Source organism: Pecten maximus, chromosome 19 (genome assembly GCF_902652985.1).
Source record: "Pecten maximus chromosome 19, xPecMax1.1, whole genome shotgun sequence".
Classification (NCBI taxonomy): domain Eukaryota; kingdom Metazoa; phylum Mollusca; class Bivalvia; order Pectinida; family Pectinidae; genus Pecten; species Pecten maximus.
The window spans coordinates 4190530-4210162 of NC_047033.1; the positions used below are offsets into that span (position 1 = coordinate 4190530).

Here is a 19633-nt window from a genome sequence, read left to right on the forward strand (position 1 = left end):
ACAGCATCCTACACCATTTGGGTATGGTATAAACAGAAATGACAAACCGTTCCTCCGTTGATGTATATTAAGTGTTTTTCTCCTGCTATAAGTTCATACACAGTACACCCCATGACGTTTTCTTTAGGAAAACAATTTGGCTCGCTACTCTAGCTGCTCGTTTATTTATGGACAGCCGGGTTCTCAAACATAAAGGTCTGTGACCGTAAACGAAAATGTCATTAATTCAGTAGTTAACCGCACTGAGAAGCTCTATATAGATGCCAAGCGAAGGAAGACGCGATGGTAGGGAAAATGTATGAAGACCTTATAAGACATCCCGCTACTGGAATCTCAGCCATACAGGAAAAGCAATCCGTCTTATACAAATATACACCGGCGATTCCCTAAGTTGCTTGTTCTAATCTTCCTGAATACTCGATCGATTTTCAAGAGAGATGATTAAAGGTGTAACCCTAATCTGCACTCACTGTTTTATACTGACAATGCCGTGAAGCAACTTTCCGAGGCAGACCAGAACATATTAAAGCTGATAATAGACATTAAGACAGGTTGACGAATCTCTGAATGATGTATTTCCTGTTAATTTTCAGTCGTGTTTATTTTTCACACTGTATAACATTCATTTTCACGTGCGATGTGTCACGTGCTTTTCCCTTATTTTCAAAAGCTCATTTTGTGTTATTCGTTTTGTTTTCACAATATGTGGCTTGATTGTCGATGATACATATGTTGGGATATACTACTTATTTTCACATCATATGCCACTTATAATGTAATCTATATTTGATACGATACCATTCAGGTTTAAAGTGGCTATGTCTGTTGATTTGGTTATTATTTCAAATATTCATCATTTCCTTGGAACATCAGTCTTGTTCGATACTGATCATGGTCCTACATTTCTCTTTGTAGATTGACAGCTCAACACAGGAACACAATCTCGTCGCTTGCAATCTCATATTGTTGATCGGTTGCCAATGGAGAAATGAATTTCATGACAAAATTGTTTAAACACTGATAACGAATTCCCTCCTGTCACCAGATCGCCAGTGTTACAATGTATATGAGAGTCAATCTGCCAAAAGAAGAAGATATTTCAGCTTTACAGAAGTTAAAGTCATACGAATAGCGCTGTAACATCAAAAAACACGCCAGAAAAATAACATCAAAGTCTCGCTTAGCGACCTCGTCGCAGGCGAGACAATAACCTGATTGAACAATGTAACTGGCAGGAATTAAGGTTTTATGTTATTTTTATAATCATAAATGTGTTTTTCCGATATACATATTTTTTGCCGGGAACAGTCTCGTTTACTGATGACGTCACAAGAGCAGGTTCAATTTACAGCGCGAAATTTGATTATTGATTGCGATAAAACTGTTTCATGTTGAATATATACACATTATTGTATATATTGTAACTGTTTATATTGTATATATACATAATTGTATATATATATATATATAAAGAAAGAAATCTTAAACGAAAATAAGGTATGAAACAGCTCACCCTCTTTGGAACGTTCCCGTTCTACAGTTCTCATGGGATTGCAGACAAATTAATCATTACTCATTATGGTACATTCCTAAATTATAAGAGAGTTATAGGACACAAACTTCACAAAGAGAACAGTCTAATGCTTGAATACCAACTTATACCAAAATACAAACAACATCTCCATGACGACATCCATGGCACCAATTATCAGACTGCATGAATATTCCAATATTAAATATGGATGATTATTTAAATAAAGGATAAATAAATGAATAAATAAATGAATAAATAAATAAACAAACAAATAAATAAATAAATGGATAATATTTTCATTTCCCTCGATTTCATATGTTATAACCTTTATTTAAGAAGAGGCCCATGGGCCTTAACGGTCACCTGAGATTTGAAATATTTAGGTTGATTTAATTGACCCTTTTGGCCTCGCCCATCAGCCCCTGGGGGTCAGTCAGGGCCAACATGTGCATACCATCGAGTTGTCATTCAATGCTGATAATGTTAACAAAGTAAGAATAAATTCAAATAGAAATCCAACAAATCATAGCCAAAAATGTGATTTCCCAATATAAACTATAGTAAAGTTTACCCCCTCCCTAGGTGCAAACGTGAGACCCCAGGGTCATAAAAGTCACAATTTTGGTAAAGCACCTGAAGACCCTTCCATCTATGAAGAATGTTAAATTGATATCACCATATCTGACCCTTTTTGGCCCCGCCAATCAGTCCCTGGGGTCAGTCAGGGCCAACATGTACATACCATCAAACCGCCATTCCAATGATAGCTGATAATGTTAACCAAGTTAGAATGAATTCCAATACAAATCTAAAAAATCATAGTTAAAAATGTGATTTCCCTAAATAAACTATAAGTAAAGTTCATCCCCTACCTAGGGATAAACGTGAGACCTCAGGGTCATGAAATTCAGAATCTTGGTAAAGCAATTTCAGACCCTTTCATCTATGAATAGTATTTGATTCTACCTTATTTGGGTCTGGAGATGATTTTGAAATTTTAGTCAATTTGCGCCTTTTTAGCCCCGCCCATTAGCCCCTGGGGATCAGTCAGGGCCAACATGTGCATACCATCAGACTGTCATCCAAAGCTGATAATGCTAATCAATTAGTTGAATTTCAATAGAAATCCAACAAATCATAGTCAAAAAACTGATTTCCATATATAAACTATAGTAAAGTGTACCCCCTCCCATGGGGAAGATGTGAGACCCCAGGGTCATGAAATTCACAATTTTGGTAAAAACACCATTAGATCCTTCCATATATGAAGAGTGTCTGGTTCCACCATACTTGAGAGTAGAGAAGAAGATTTTTGAAATTTCAGTCAATTTGACCCTTTTAAGCCCCGCCCATCAGCCCCTGAGGGTCAGTCAGGACAAACATGTGCATCCCATCAGACTGCCATCCCAAGCTGATAATGTTTACCAAACTAAAATGAATTCCAATAGAAATCCAACAAATCTATAGTAAAGTTTACCCCCTCCCCAGAGGCAAACGTTTGACCTTTAGCCATAGAAGCTTCCTGCCAAGTTTAATTGCATTTGGTTCAGGGGTTCGAAAATGTAAATTGTTTACGGACGCAAGACGATGGACAAAAGGCGATTAGAATAGGTCACTTGAGACTTCGTCTCAGGTGACCTAATAAAAGCTTACTGCCAATGTGTTAAACTTACTGTTTATCAAGTTATCGTATCTATTCCAAAATGTTCATGATTTGTCCATCTCATCAATGGTATGTGTATACGTCCAAGTAAATTGCATTGACCTGCAACAGAGAGAGATATTAATATGTTTCCAGTGTACAATGTACTCGTATTATAAATGATGCAATGTATACATGACAAAACAAATATCGCTAAAACTAAATAATTTAATTTTGTATGAAACACGCATTTTCATTGGCTGAAATAATTTTGTTATACCTCCATAACAAAATTTTTGACGTTGCGAAATGTAACGTCATTTTTGATTGGCTGATGACGTTGCGTAATACGCCAAAGAAAGTGAAATATCTTGGTGTGTATAAGACGAAATTAAATTATAAGAATTAACATAAATTATTTTTTTTCTGTTATACAGTCATAACATAAAACACTGGAGTGTACTCTCTTCATAAACCGCTTCGCGGTTTATTTAGAGTACACTCCAGTTTTTTTCTGTTATGACTGTATAACAGAAAAAATAATTGATGTTAATCCTTAAATAAATAAACTTAAAACTGGTAAATATAGACCGTGAGTGCTGCATTTCCTTTCAAATGTGAATAACATGCACCAAAATCACAAATGTTGATATTGAAATGAACTAACACTCCGCCCTCATAAGATATTATATAATGACGTCATGTGAATACTGGAAGGACGTGACGTGTTTTGAAAAGGTGATATATCAAACCCTACATTCACTTTTAAAGACACTTTTGTTTCAATAGCAACGTACATAAATAGATAGTTCACCCCAAGAATGAGATTTTTGAAATATGGCGCGAGGCTTTTCCGAGTGCTAAAACATAATAAATCCCTCTGAGAGTTGAGAGCCCTGTCTACATTCCAGAGAGGTGATTTATTTTTTTCTGCTTACACTTTATTTTTTTCGTTGATACTTTAAGTTGGAATGATAAATCCAATACAACGCTTCATCACCAATGACGCATCAAATGTACCACAGAATCGATGACGGTAACCGATTCGGTCATAGTTACATTGCATAAAGTGATGACGCGATCCCTTAATCATTGATGACGTTGTCAGAACTGACTACCTTATTACGCATGTATGTATGGTTATATACGTCCATACAGTTACTACAGAAATTCAAACAATTGAAACAATAAATTCAATGTGTCATACTGAACTTTGAATAAGGTGACAGCACTGAAATCACATCAGTACCCAAAACGAGAGAGAGAGAGAGAGAGAGAGAGAGAGAGAGGCTAGTTTCTGTGATAATCATCGTCAGATATACCCACGGTTCATTGTACAACACTAGCTACATTTATCACGATGATAAGTGTAGCGTAGCGTAGCGTCGAGCAATCAACCGTGGACATAGCCAAAGATGGTGGTCATAGGCTTTCAACATGTTTAATGACACTGGAATACACATTTTAATGTCTTGCATGTTGCTAAGTTGTTTATGGCGCGTACGAGACTTATTTTGTTGTTTCTATCACGGAAGAAAACAAATATAGACTAGAATATCTTTTTTCTCTGACATATTCCAAAGATCAATTTTTTTTCTGTCTGAAGACTGTGAAGATCTTTAACACCAGTATACACAATGTAGTAGATAACATCGGCTCTATGTTTTTACTGTATGTAACAAAGTGGCCTGTTTCGTGTCTTGAGAAATTGACGGATACCGTAGTTCCAATCTTTATTAGCTATGTGAATGCATTGTCTTCTATGTATATGCTTAGACAATGTATATATATATATATATATTTGATTCGTTTTTACTTAAATAATTGCAACCATAAAGTGAAAACCAGAGTATAGTCTAAAGCTTAAAGAGTTTATTGCCATGGCGTGATGGAGGATTATGTCGGTGTCTGCTACCACTGTGTAATCAATATTGTAAATTTCAACTATATATATATATATATATACCTTTTCCTAAATACCCTAATATCCCTGGAGATTATTTTACCATAGCAACTATCAGATATGAACTTTCCAGGTAATTAAGAACGAGTGGGCGTATACGTCACAAAGCATATTCTGCTAAGTGATTAAATGGAATCGTCTGCTGAATTTGAGCTTAGGTAATTCGTCAAAAATAGAAACTCTTTTTTTAGACAATGTCGCTATTGTACAAGAAAACAAAAGCATCACACACTTTCGTTTAGTAAATGACATGTTGACGAAAAAACATTTGAATTGTTTTTTTTCAACATTCGTTGTGCTCATCAGTATGGTGTCCCTAGCAACACTACTGAGTCCTAGAAGAACGAAACAGCTGCATGGTGTCCCAAGCATCATTGACGAGTCCTGGAGGGACGAAACAGCTGCATGGTGTCCCTAGTATCACTATTGAGGCCTAGAAGAACGAAACAGCTGTATGGTGTCCCTAGTATCACTATTGAGGCCTAGAAGAACGAAACAGCTGTATGGTGTCCCTAGTATCACTATTGAGTCCTAGAAGAACGAAACAGCTGTATGGTGTCCCAAGCATCATTGACGAGTCCTGGAGGGACGAAACAGCTGTATGGTGTCCCTAGTATCACTATTGAGTCCTAGGAGAACGAAACAGCTGTATGGTGTCCCAAGCATCATTGACGAGTCCTGGAGGGACGAAACAGCTGTATGGTGTATCTAACATCACTGACGAGTCCTAGAAGGACGGAACAGCTGTATGATGTCCCTAGTATCACTATTGAGTCCTAGAAGAACGAAACAGCTGTATGGTGTCCCTAGCATCACTACTGAGTCTGTGAATGACGAAACAGCTGCATGGTGTCCCTAGCATCACTAATGAGTCCTAGAAGGACGAAACAGCTGTATGGTGTCTCTGGTATCACTGACGAGTCCTGGAGGGACGAAGCAGCTGTATGGTGTATCTAACATCATTGACGAGTCCTGGAGGGACGAAGCAGCTGTATGGTGTATCTAACATCACTGACGAGTCCTGGAGGGACGAAACAGCTGTATGGTGTATCTAACATCACTGACGAGTCCTGGAGGGACGAAACAGCTGTATGGTGTATCTAACATCACTGACGAGTCCTAGAAGAACGAAACAGCTGTATGATGTCCCTAGTATCACTATTGAGGCCTAGAAGAACGAAACAGCTGTATGGTGTCCCTAGCATCACTAATGAGTCCTAGAAGGACGTAACAGCTGTATGGTGTATCTAACATCACTGACGAGTCCTAGAAGTCCTAGAAATATTGGCTACAACTATTGAATACTGAAAACTGTATATTGAGGGCTTGCTATAATGAGTTATTCGAACTTAACATTAAAAAGCCTAATAGCAAAGCAAATTGGGTTCATCATTTGAAAAATGACTTATGTTCACTTGGTTTTGGCGATGTATGGTATGCACAGAACGTACCAAATAAAAACATATTTTTGTTATTGTATAAACAACGGTTACAAGATATTTTTATCCAAGAAACGAGAGCTAGTTTAGAAAGCTCTTCTAAGTGCACCATATATAAACACATCGTTGATACGTTTATCATACAGGACTATCTCAGTAAACCATTAACTTTCAAAATAAAACGAATAATATCCAAATACAGATTAAATGCTCATTCGTTGAATATTGAAATTGGTAGGTACAGTGGTATCCCTAGACACCAAAGGCTTTGTACTTTGTGTGATAATCATGAAGTTGAGGATGAAGTCCATTTTATTTTGTTATGTCCAAAGTATTTGGATTTAAGGGTGAAGTATTTAAAACCATATTTTTATCGCCGTCCATCTGTTTTCAAAATGACTGAATTGTTCTGTAGTACCAATGTAAAAACTTTAAGAAATTTTGGAAAATATTTAATTCAGGCGACGGCCAAAAGGAAGTCACTGTTACTTAGTTAATAAGTATTTATATGTTTGATTAATAGTAAATTAATTAGTAATTGCACAATAGTTTTTTCTTTATCATAACCTCCTAGAGAAAATATGTCTAGGAATATAATTTCAAGTATGTGATTGTCTTTTTATGTCTTAAAAATTCGTGTAGTTTAAAATTGCAATTGTAATATTGTAATTGTATGATATACACTTTTTGTGATGGCAAAAAAAAAAAAATATATATATATATTAACACATGCTTTATTGAAATGTATAATACTTGGTGTTACATTGGCTGTGTTCTCCGCCGTCTTGCGCAAATGTAAATTGTTGTCATGTGTATGTATATTGTGATCCTATATGCTATTTGCATACGGAATAAAATAATTGAATTGAGCTGTATGGTGTCTCTAGTATCACTGACGAGTCCTGGAGGGACGAAGCAGCTGTATGGTGTATCTAACATCATTGACGAGTCCTGGAGGGACGAAACAGCTGTATGGTGTATCTAACATCACTGACGAGTCCTAGAAGGACGGAACAGCTGTATGGTGTATCTAACATCACTGACGAGTCCTAGAAGGACGGAACAGCTGTATGATGTCCCTAGTATCACTATTGAGTCCTAGAAGAACGAAACAGCTGTATGGTGTCCCAAGCATCATTGACGAGTCCTGGAGGGACGAAACAGCTGTATGGTGTATCTAACATCATTGACGAGTCCTGGAGGGACGAAACAGCTGTATGGTGTATCTAACATCACTGACGAGTCCTAGAAGGACGGAACAGCTGTATGGTGTATCTAACATCACTGACGAGTCCTAGAAGGACGGAACAGCTGTATGATGTCCCTAGTATCACTATTGAGTCCTAGAAGAACGAAACAGCTGTATGGTGTCCCAAGCATCATTGACGAGTCCTGGAGGGACGAAGCAGCTGTATGGTGTATCTAACATCATTGACGAGTCCTGGAGGGACGGAACAGCTGTATGGTGTATCTAACATCATTGACGAGTCCTGGAGGGACGAAGCAGCTGTATGGTGTATCTAACATCACTGACGAGTCCTAGAAGGACGGAACAGCTGTATGGTGTATCTAACATCACTGACGAGTCCTAGATTCGATATAGACTATCTCCATCACTAACCACACATGAGATGGTGTTGTAATTTTTCATTTATATAGTCATAGCAAACATTGGTGATGGCTGTATTAAACTTTTTTCTCATCAACATTTTTAGAAATTGGAGTTCATGGCATAGCAAAAATGCAAGAAGAATTATATGTCTGTGTGCCCATTTTTGTGATATAACCTGTAAAAGATACCAAATTTGACATAATATGTAATTTTAAGTGATTTTTTCTGTTTTGGCCATTTACAGGACAAATCCATACAATTTATTCCATATGTGTTGTCAGATATGTATGGATGCTTGCAGAACTGACAAAAAATAGTGTTTTCTTTAAAATGATGGAAGTTGAATTTCTTTAACCAGTTCATTGAAATCAGAATAACAACTGAAGTTATCCCTACCCTTTAATTTTTAAATGGGAGAATGCACATTTTTTCACCTTATTTCACAACAGAAATATAAAGTTCTGGTATTAAACGTTTTAAAATATCTAACAGGTCAAAAGAAAAAATGGAAGATCCCTTTGCTTCTTTTTTTTTTTTTTTTTTTTTGGATTTTTTTTTATTTTCTTCCATACATATGCGTACATGTAGCAATACATAATATTGGTGTATATTTAATTGCAACAATTACACTTTTTCATACGCTTAATACAAATTCGCTTATCAATACATGAAGTATACCTCAGATGCAGTTTCGTCCCAATACATTAAATCGTGCAATCGTATAAAATGAATGTGTTCATCACGATTTCATTTATCTCATTGTGTAATGTGGCTGATAGAACATGCTCTTTTATATATATATATATATATATTTTTTTTTTTTATTGTGTTGCTATAGCTATTTGTGGTATACTTCAGGTAAGGATATTGCCATATTAGTTCAGAAGAAAACTTTTTATACATGTAGATATACAAAAAAAAAAAGACATACACAAAGACTTCTTACATGCACAGACTCATACTTTAACAGTAATAGAATTCTAAAAAGTAACAATAAAAAGTTTTTCTTTTTTTGATTTGTTACGTTACAAGTGCTTTCAAATTAACCCATCGTATCCCTTTGCTTCTTTGTTGTCTCATTAAAATGTGTTATGTTTCACCTTTTCGGGATAAAAATTCAAAGTGCTTGAGTTATACCAAAAATTTAATCAGAGCATCAAACATGCATAATTTTCCATGTGGTTGCATATTATTTTCATTACATTGAACATTACAAAGTTGTACAGCAAAAAATATGCTTGCTACAATTTTAAAAATGGCAACACACTGATCATTTGAGTGATCAATCTAGAGTAAAAGAAGGCGAAATTTGGAGCTTTTCCTGAAGAGAAAGAAATCTACATTTCAAAATGGCGCCAGAATTGGAAGGTTATTAAAATTCTTGTAAATAAATCAATAAACGTCAGAGGTGTAGATCTCCCAATAAAACAAACCATATTTTGTTTAATATTAAATAAAAGCTCTTATACGGGATCATAACGAGACTTGAACGTGATTGAAACCACAGAAGAGCACATCAGAAAGCTTTTCGTCGAGGAATGGAACAAATCATCCAAAAGATGTCGCATTAATGGTTCCTTGGATAAGTGCACATTTTGAGATCAGCTAGATTTTTGTTAGAGACTTATCACTCAATCAAAAGATATACCAAAGTTTCTTCTCCTTCATTGTCTCGTCGCTCACGCGAAGGACCTAAATTATTGACTGTAACGGAGGAAACTTGAAGCATTTTGATAGAAATATCAAAATCTGGATATGCAGATGCAATATCTGATATCAGAAGAACACGTGTTTTTTTCTTCTGGATATTATCACTTTTCAAATGAATGACAACATGTCAAGCAAGTGACGGCAAACCTCGTTACCCAAAGTCCACCATCTTAAAGGATGCACTAAGCACATATTATTAGTTAGGCAGGATTTAGAGGCCAATATGATGTATTTACTGGCATCTATGCAATTTTTATGAGATAGAAAAGTGTTGTCATAAGGACTTGGTAATAGGAAAGGCAATCCTAAACATGCTGCCTAGATAAGAGAAGGAAGTCCGATTTTGTCTACTCTGAAAATGATTCCGTAATTCTATCTCTGCGAACCAGGATATACCAATACTCGTTTTAATTGATTGGAAAATAATTTGAAGGCAGCATTCTCTTATTAGAAATAGATTGGCCTTATTATTCTCTACGGCAAGTTAATTGAATTTTGTAGATAATTAAGAATATCCCCAGAACAGATTATATATATATCTGGTTATAAAATAATGATTATCTCATCAAATGTATCATTATTTAAATAACTAGGTTTTAAAACATAATAGACTTTGCTGTTGAAAATACGATATATCGGATCCAAATGACGTTAAACGTACTGCCCACCTACTCAAAGTAGTTCATGGATAAGTGTTCCAGAGTTTTCCCCTTATATGTATGTGATTTGCTTCTCATATTTTTATTTTTAAAACACCTTCAAGTAATACATAAATCTGGATCTCTGATGTTTTTTTTTCATGGAATCCCTCGTGTCTATATGAATCTGGAACTATTATTGTTTTAGAAATATAATTCTTTTATGTCTTTATAAATCTGTTTCCCTCATATCTTTATCAATCTGGATAGCTTATGTCTGTAGAAATCTGGATCCCTTATGTCTGTAGAAATATGGATTCTTCATGTCTTTAGAAATAATAATCCCTTATGTTTGTAGAAATAAGGATCCCTTATGTATGTAGAAATATGGATCCCTTATGTCTGTAGAAATATGCGTCCCTGATGTCTGTAGAAATATTGATCCCTTATGTCTGTAGAAATATTGATCCCTTATGTCTGTAGAAATATGGATCCCTTATGTCTCTAGGAATAAGGATCCCTTATGTCTCTAGGAATAAGGATACCTTATGTCTCTATGAATAAGGATCCCTTATGTCTGTAGAAATAAGGACCCTTTATGCCTGTAGCAAAATGCATTTCTGATATCTTTAAAATTTGTATCGTTTATTTTTATTCGAACTTTAATCTTTTATGTGTTAATCCCATTTGTCTTTATACCTGCTACTTATATATCTTTGAACATATGGACTCCTTGTGTTTTTCTAAATCTGGATCCGGAATATCTTTAGAAATCAACATCCCTAGAAATCTGCAACCTCTTTTCTGATGCTGCACTATCATTCTAAGCGTATTGTTGGATGAAGGACAATACAATCGGTTTGCATTCTATATGAATGTAAATCCCATTGATGCAAAGCCGCAGACATTAACGCTCTGTAAACAATGCATTCGCTCCGTATGTAAACATGATACTGCTATCACATCCGCCAATCACAACAGATGGTGTTTCTTTATTGACACAACGAATGAAAATAATGGCGAAATACAGGCCATAGCACGCTTTAAGTGTACAATGTACTAAAGCAGTGTTCATAGCGAACGATCACTTGATTTTTTTTTTATCTCGTGGCCTTGCCTATAACTAATATGGAATGCATGGTGATATCATCCAAACGATCCAACGCGTAATTCACGTGAACCAATCGAACTTCCATTAATGACTTTTTCTATGTACCATAGCAATCAAAACATAAAAGAACATGAGATACCATTTGCTGTGGCAATGAAAAGGGCAACAGTAGGGAAGGGAAAGCGGAAGTTGAAGGCAGCCATCTTGGTTTGACAATATCGCTTAATCAGATATACCTATATAGACAGGTGGCGAATTTTAAACTTGTGTGTGATGTGTATGGATATGCATTGAATTTTTTCGTTATGAATTGATATGGAAAAAATCTCAGGGGTCAACACACATATCAATGTCAATGTCTTTAGTTCATACCCAAATGAAACTGAAAAACATTAATATCAATGCTTATGATTAATGTATGAAGCTGTATTTCTATTTAAAGTTTTATGTACAATTTTACTAATTTAACAACGGATCATTTTGAACAAATCAATGGTCGTATTTTGACGTCAGGTTTTCGCGACATTTAAGTTTTTTCATAGAGGTAGTAAAAGAAATAATAACCAATCAAAAACCTGCTTTCTTCATACAAGCAATGGACAATTAACTATTACTATATATATACAATTATGACGTCATAATTCAGATGATTGGAACAGATATTCGATACTAGCATATGGCTATGCAATTGAGTGAACATCTAAGCTATCCCTTAAAGAACAAACCGAGTGCAGTTTTCAATCGATTGCAATAACAACAAAAATCAATAATTACCAGAAAAAATACCTGCATTGAATTAAGATTTATAGCTCAATTATTTAAAAAAAAAGAGCGAGCCAGGGAAATGAAATCTCCGTTTACTGTATTCATATTTAAAGATGCTAATTACATATCTTTTATATGTCGTCATTAGATGATTCACATAATTGCAGCTTTTAACGAATACAATAGTTGCCATGCAACTTGGGCGATTATACCAGAAAGTCATAGTTGTATTAAAAAGCAGGTATTAGTTTAAAACACATAATTTTTAAATAACTAAATTCATTCTGTTTGAAAAATAAGGTTTCAATTGTGCCGTAAAATATTAGTCGAAAACAAAGAAACGAAGACAAAAATAATAAAAATAATCATAATAATAATAAATAATAATTAAAAGTAAATAATGTCCTTGAGATGGATGGATATACATAGTAATAATAATAAGAGAGCAAGCTCTTCAGGTGTGATATATATATATAAATAAAATAAAAAAAATAAACAAATACATTTTCACGTGTAAATAGTACCTTATCATACGAATTTAGTGACGTATACAAATTACGTTAACCAAAGGTAGCAGCAAAAATATTAATGTGGAAGGAGATGTAATACAGCCTAATGATAAAGATAATCTGGTCCATAAATAACATCACCCTGGCGAATGTCATGTTTAAATATAAGTTTAGTAATCAATACATCACAAGCCAGATAATGAGTACACATATGATACTGCTCCGTAATGATGCTGTTGTTTCGCCTTTTAGGACTTGTTAGTTGCTAGTGGGCAAAATTGAAAAAAAACAAGTAGCCATGAAAATCAAAGGTTTAAATACAAAAGAAAGGATTTGGAATAATGCTGCAATTGATATGTCACTTAATTTTGGGATATTGGACACGTATACTAAAAAAACGTCATGAAATACATGTTTAAATGTGACCTACAGGTTCACGGAAAATGTTTGGAACTTGTCGTTAGTTTATCAGTGGGCGACATATTCACACAAATCATGAAATTAGGACAAAGCATTCGAATATAGGAACGACGCGACATCCGTAGATAAAGGAAGCCGAGATGTTTCTATCAATAAATAGAAAGTTGAAAAGTCGGGTTTATCGTGAAAATATATGGAATTGATTGCCTTCCCTAGGTTCTCCTATTTGTCATTGTTTTGCAGTTTATCTTGGAATTAAGGAAGAATCCTTTGTATTATTTGACAAAGAAAAGATTAATTTGTTAGTATTGCTTGAGATAAAATACCTATCTTAATATTTTTTATATATTCTGCAGACTTATGACCAGAGACCTGGGAGCTATGAACAAAGATTATTCACTTCAACAGGACACCAGACAGGACTGTGCAATCTTTGTACATTGTATAAAACGGATTCCTATAAATTATATCATAATTGACAATAGAAGACATTGTTTGCTTTGATCATTATGACTGTTTGAATAGTCTGCACTCTTTGCCTTGATTACATACGGTAGTAAATCTGTGTAGCCACGATACTTACTTTGATACATTGCCCCTGGGTTTATTTTATTGTAATCCATATGATAATAAACCGAATATTTAGTTCTCTAAAAATCTGTACTCGACATTATCACTCTCATTTTATCATGCCTTTTATTATTTATGCATTTATTCCTAACTTTGAAGAAATAGCCTGGGATTATAGAAAAAAATAAAATCAAAGCAACCTGTGACTAGTGCACAGAAATATATTACAGCCTTACAGTCCGGGGTTTCCAGACAAATAGCAATGCTTTATGAGCGACGTCATAATCGATTTTAATTTTCCATTGATAGATAGTAACATTTCATTCCTGCTTCCCCAGTCTATGGTGTTTAGTAGCCCAAGTTAAGTCGATTATTCAAAGACTTGTTCATTATTATCGCGATTCCCATGACAGATGTTGATGGTCAAGGGGTGTGCAACTGACCCTTTATTTTCTTATCAGTCAACGAAGATGGCCGCAATTTCCTGTCCTCTGATTGGTCGATATTTAAATATTGTTCGATTTTGATGAAATTTGGTATGTAAATACATTATGGGCCACCAGTCACTTTCGCGACCTAAGTTTCACATTTTCACTAAATGACCGCCATTTCCTGGCCTCTGATTGAAATTTTGTGTGTACATTGTAGTTATACATCATTGGACACCGGTCACTCTCATACCCTCACTTTCACATTTTAACATAATGGCCGCTATTTCCTAGACTTAATATACATATTCTGTAGATGTTATCCGATTTTGATAAGATTTTAGGTGTATATACATCATGGGATACCAGACACTCTCGTTACCGCTCTTTTACTTTTTGATAGAATGGTCGCCATTCCATGTCCTCCGATTGGTCGATATGAAGATGATATTTGATTTCGATGAAATTTGGTACATATGGCGGTATTAGGGGGCCACCAATACAACTGCGTGGGCTTGATGAAAATTGGGACCGTATATATGGGGACGTTTGAGGGACTTCTATTATGGTTTTTCATTACAATTAGTACTTGTTGGTTTTGATTTTTGACTTTTTGACTCACAAACATTACTGATGAGCACTAGAGGGACGAAACAGATTTAAAGTGTTTTTTTTAAAGACTTCATTTTCATTATTAAGCTTACACTGTTTCACTGAAATTATATTTTACAATTCATTGACATGTTTCTATTATGGTTTTTCATTACAATTAGTACTTGTTGGTTTTGATTTTTGACTTTTTGACTCACAAACATTACTGATGAGCACTAGAGGGACGAAACAGATTTAAAGTGGTTTTTTTAAAGACTTCATTTTCATTATTAAGCTTACACTGTTTCACTGAAATTATATTTTACAATTCATTGACATGTTCGATGTATTTTTAAAAGTCGAATGGTTCAAATGCCACCGTTCGATGATGAATATGAGAACGTTCATTTACCCTAATTATTGATTACGTAAATTACATATCTGATCGAAACAACAGAGGAACCAGAAATAAAAACGAAATCGCAATTCTACCTCAAAATCGACAAAGCGAGGATAAAATGCGAACAAATACATAGAACTGCGTGGAGACCATTGACAAAGCATAATGATTTTAAGACCATGTGTTCCGAGAGGGTAAACGTCCTCTGCTTCACATACGACACCCGTTATACAAATGTAGATCCTTAGTAGTTGACATATGTCCTAGAAATCGTGATCATGGACAATGAGTCCTTGAATATCGAATCACCTTGGAGTCATTATCAATATGGGTCTTAATTTCAGCCCATCTAATTCAACCTTTTCAATTACAGAAAAAAACTGTAGCAGTTGAATTAAGATATGTGCTCTTTTTCTATTTTTTACAAAATATCAAGCTAAATATGAAGTAAAGATTAGCTGTCGTATATTCAAGCGGTTCAATGATAAATATCCTTCCAACTGAGGGTTTGCAAATTGCATTGTCCTTGTATACATATTAAGGCCGCTGGCAAAGCGGAAACATGCTGCATAAGACTCAAATTCAGATTGGTTAAATCCATTAGGCCATTCCTTAAAGAATTATCACTACAAAAGAAAAATGAAAACAAGTTTGTATTTCTTGATTACTATGTGAAAACTCCATTAAACGATCTGCATGGTTATTTCATGTTTTCCTAGCTAATGAACATCTAATAACTTAGTCCGTCGTCGAAAACACTATTATAACATTTCCTGAATTTATCTCAATTTCTCGACACTCTTGATTACAACTCAAACAAAAACATTTGTACACATTACTTAGTAGCCCTTTTCCAAAGGTCGAAACATAACTCAATCATTGGAGAGTCATTTTGAATGATGGCTCGGCTCGTTATTCCGGCAAGTCTGAGTACAAACTACTACAATGTTGGTACTGTTGAATAAAAAAAACCTGTATCTATCGTCGTTTACATCGCTAACAAGCAACATAAGTTCTGTAGAGCTTTTATTACGACGCCGCAGAGAGAACAAATATTGTTTTGAATGTTGGAGGAAAACCCACGGGGGAAAGCCAACGTGCCATCGGCGGGGAAACATGTATGTATTTTACCAGTCGGTAATTGTCGCTTTTGTCCATACTGTAGGTCAATTAATATAACGTAAGTCACTCATATGTTTGTATACTATAGCTGTCCTACTATGCTAAGGCGTTTGTATGACCATGATCGACGTATAATAAAGTGACTTGTACCAGGAATACGGTGTGGTGTTATGACAATCATCACCTGCTGCCAGCGCGGCTCGAACCCCATGTTCTAGGAGAGAACTGGCGACCACGGCTACCGACACGTCCGATTCATCAAGGTTGCAGATAAAAATGATACCAAGAATTACATCAAACAAACGACACACAGGATAAGATAATCTTTTAATAGAAAATGAGAGTTCAATAACAAACAGCTCATTCGTCCTCTAGGTCTTGTAAGAGATGTTAGTGACACCAAACAGCTATTTCGTCCTTCAAAGGCTCGTCTGTGGTGCTAGGGACATCATACGGCTGGTTCGTACTTCTAGGACTCGTCAGTGGTGCTAGGGACATCATACGACTGGTTCGTACTTCTAGGACTCGTCAGTGGTGCTAGGGACATCATACGGCTGGTTCGTCCTTCTAGGACTCGTCAGTGATGTTAGGGACATCATACAGCTGGTTCGTACTTCTAGGACTCGTCTATGATGCTAGAGACATCATACAGTTGTCAATCTAGGACTTGTCTGTGGTGTTAGGGACATCATACAGTTGTCAATCTAGGACTCGTCTGTGATGTTAGAGACATCATACAGTTGTCAATCTAGGACTTGTCTGTGGTGTTAGGGACATCATACAGTTGTCAATCTAGGACTCGTCTGTGATGTTAGGGACATCATACAGCTGTCTTTCTAGGACTCGTAAATGATGCTAGTTTCAGGGCTTATTGATGCATATAGGAGTTGGCTGAGGAAACGCAAAATGCCAAAATCTTGATGGGGAGGTGCAGGAGTGAAACTAACTCCTTATAAACGTCTCTTTTACTAAGAAAAATACCCCTCTACCTTGAACACTATATCCTTGAAATAAAACTTGGCGAATTGATTCACCATTTGAATGCATTTAACTTGACAAGAAAATTACAAGGAGCCAAGGAAGATTTCAGTACAAACTCTATTCATGGTCGGATACCCACGGTTGATTGCACAACACTTGGAGATGATTGTATCGTAGCGTCGTGTAATCAGCCCTAGGTACAATGCTCCCCTATCTACGTTCAATAAAACAACGATGCAAGGACTTCATTTACCAACTATAACATGTCGCGTGCAGTAGATAAATTTCATTATCTTTTGTACGCATGGCTGATTTTGCCCGATTGGTGATTTAGTTGTGAAATTCACTGGTATAACTTAAAATAATTCACTAAATATTATATTTAGGTGGTACAGGCATAAGAAAGCAGCCCGAATCTTTTTATATATGTGATACGTAACACTAAATATAACTCTTTACTGTTATCCTATTTCCTATTTCGCCGCGAAATGGCTGGCGTTCGTTGGATGCGCTTCTTTTTCATGTAAAGTACGAAACGAAAACAAACGAAACGAAATGAAATCAAATGCAACGAAACGGAATCAAAAGAAAATAAACGAAATCAAATGCAACGAAACGAAATCAAACGAAACGGAAAATGAAACATTGCAAAACTGAACAAATATTAGACTGTACATGTGTACCATTCTCATCAGTGTTAAAATAACACACAGGAAAGAATACATTTATCGCAATATTCACTCAGTTCGTTAAATATACATGTATAAAGATATATCCGTTTCGTTTTGTTTTCGTTTCGCTCTTTACAGGTACCCCTTTAATATAGAGAGACCACGTACAGTGTAGTACAATGGCTGTGATTTCATGACATATATCATATATCGGTCGTTCACCTCATCTAACACTTATTAATGAGTATGGAGATACATGTGATGATTGCCATTTGAAGCAAATGGTGTCTCATTTCTTAGCTAAACGGTATATTAGAACGGCTGATGGTGTATGATTTCACACAAAAAGGAAATTAACATAAACAAACGTCATAGGACTAAAATGACATCTGCATGCTAATGTCACATGTAGATATTGTTAAAATAAATAAATAAATAAAATAAATACTTCTGGGAAAATGCGTTTTCTATTTTTTATCTATTGAATATTCTGAATCGGTATATCTGATTTGTATTGATTTTTCTTTTAAATTTGAAATTGTAAAGTGTCATAATTCGTTTCAATATCATCACTAGTAGAACAGCAAAACAATGCATAATGAATCAAGAGAAAGGATGCATAGTATTTTATCGTCAAATAAGACATTTCATGAAAAAAATGTAAAAATTCAAGAATGTCGCATTTCTTTATTGTCATAAACGTTTTGGAAATAATCGTCATCTTAATGTTTGTTTTCGAACAGTTATATGAAGATATAAACTCAAATAAAAAATACAATTTTAATTGTAGTTAATTAATACATAAAAAAAAATACAGTTTGGATTTTATTGGAAATGAACTACGTACATACCTTGATGGTTACCAACCAGCCCTTTTGTCGACGGACTGATTCCTTGTCCTGTGTATGCTGGAACAATGCATTGTTTCTACTGCATCAAACAGTTTCTAGTCGACAGACATCCTCGGAGTATAAATGTATAAACAAATCAACTTCCGGTTTGTTGTCTGCTGCATATTACCTGCATGAACAAATTACGGAAAGAAGCAACGCACGATAGTCTTATTTTCAAACATGTACGTTCAGGCAATTCAAGCGTTTATAAGACTTCGTTTGCACCAATCAATCTTCTGGATGTCATTCAGTCGAAGGCCTACTTCAGAGACGACTTAGACCTATTTGTTGATTAGAAAGAAAATCATATTAAGCAAGACATCAACTTGTTCGGTCTCCGCATTGCTTTAGATGTGTAATCGCCGTCAGATTGCATTTCAACCGATTTCCATGGCAACGATAGCAAATCGGTCTGTGCTTGTTTAGCTTTCTTTTAATGTCGTTCACCTATACGTCAAATGTCTGAAGGACAATTACTGTCTGTGAACCAACGAACTTTCGGCGTATCAGTGTATTTCAACCCAAATCCTCTGTATATGATTGTTCTATATCTGAAGGTCGAGATATCTGAAGCCTTATAATTTTCTTGTGTAGAAATCCAGGTACATTTCGGAGTGAATCGTCTGTGCCCAAT

The 19633-nt window shown here is 35.3% G+C and overlaps 1 long non-coding RNA gene across 1 annotated transcript; it reads right to left on the reverse strand.

The window, feature by feature from the left end:
• Positions 1-829: 829 nt before the first annotated feature.
• Positions 830-19283, reverse strand: LOC117317587. The gene is made up of 3 exons (XR_004530204.1): positions 18958-19283; positions 3208-3299; positions 830-1078 (listed from the first exon to the last, which is right to left on the reverse strand). It is a non-coding gene; the product is annotated as an uncharacterized LOC117317587 (long non-coding RNA).
• Between the last annotated feature and the right edge of the window lie 350 nt (positions 19284-19633).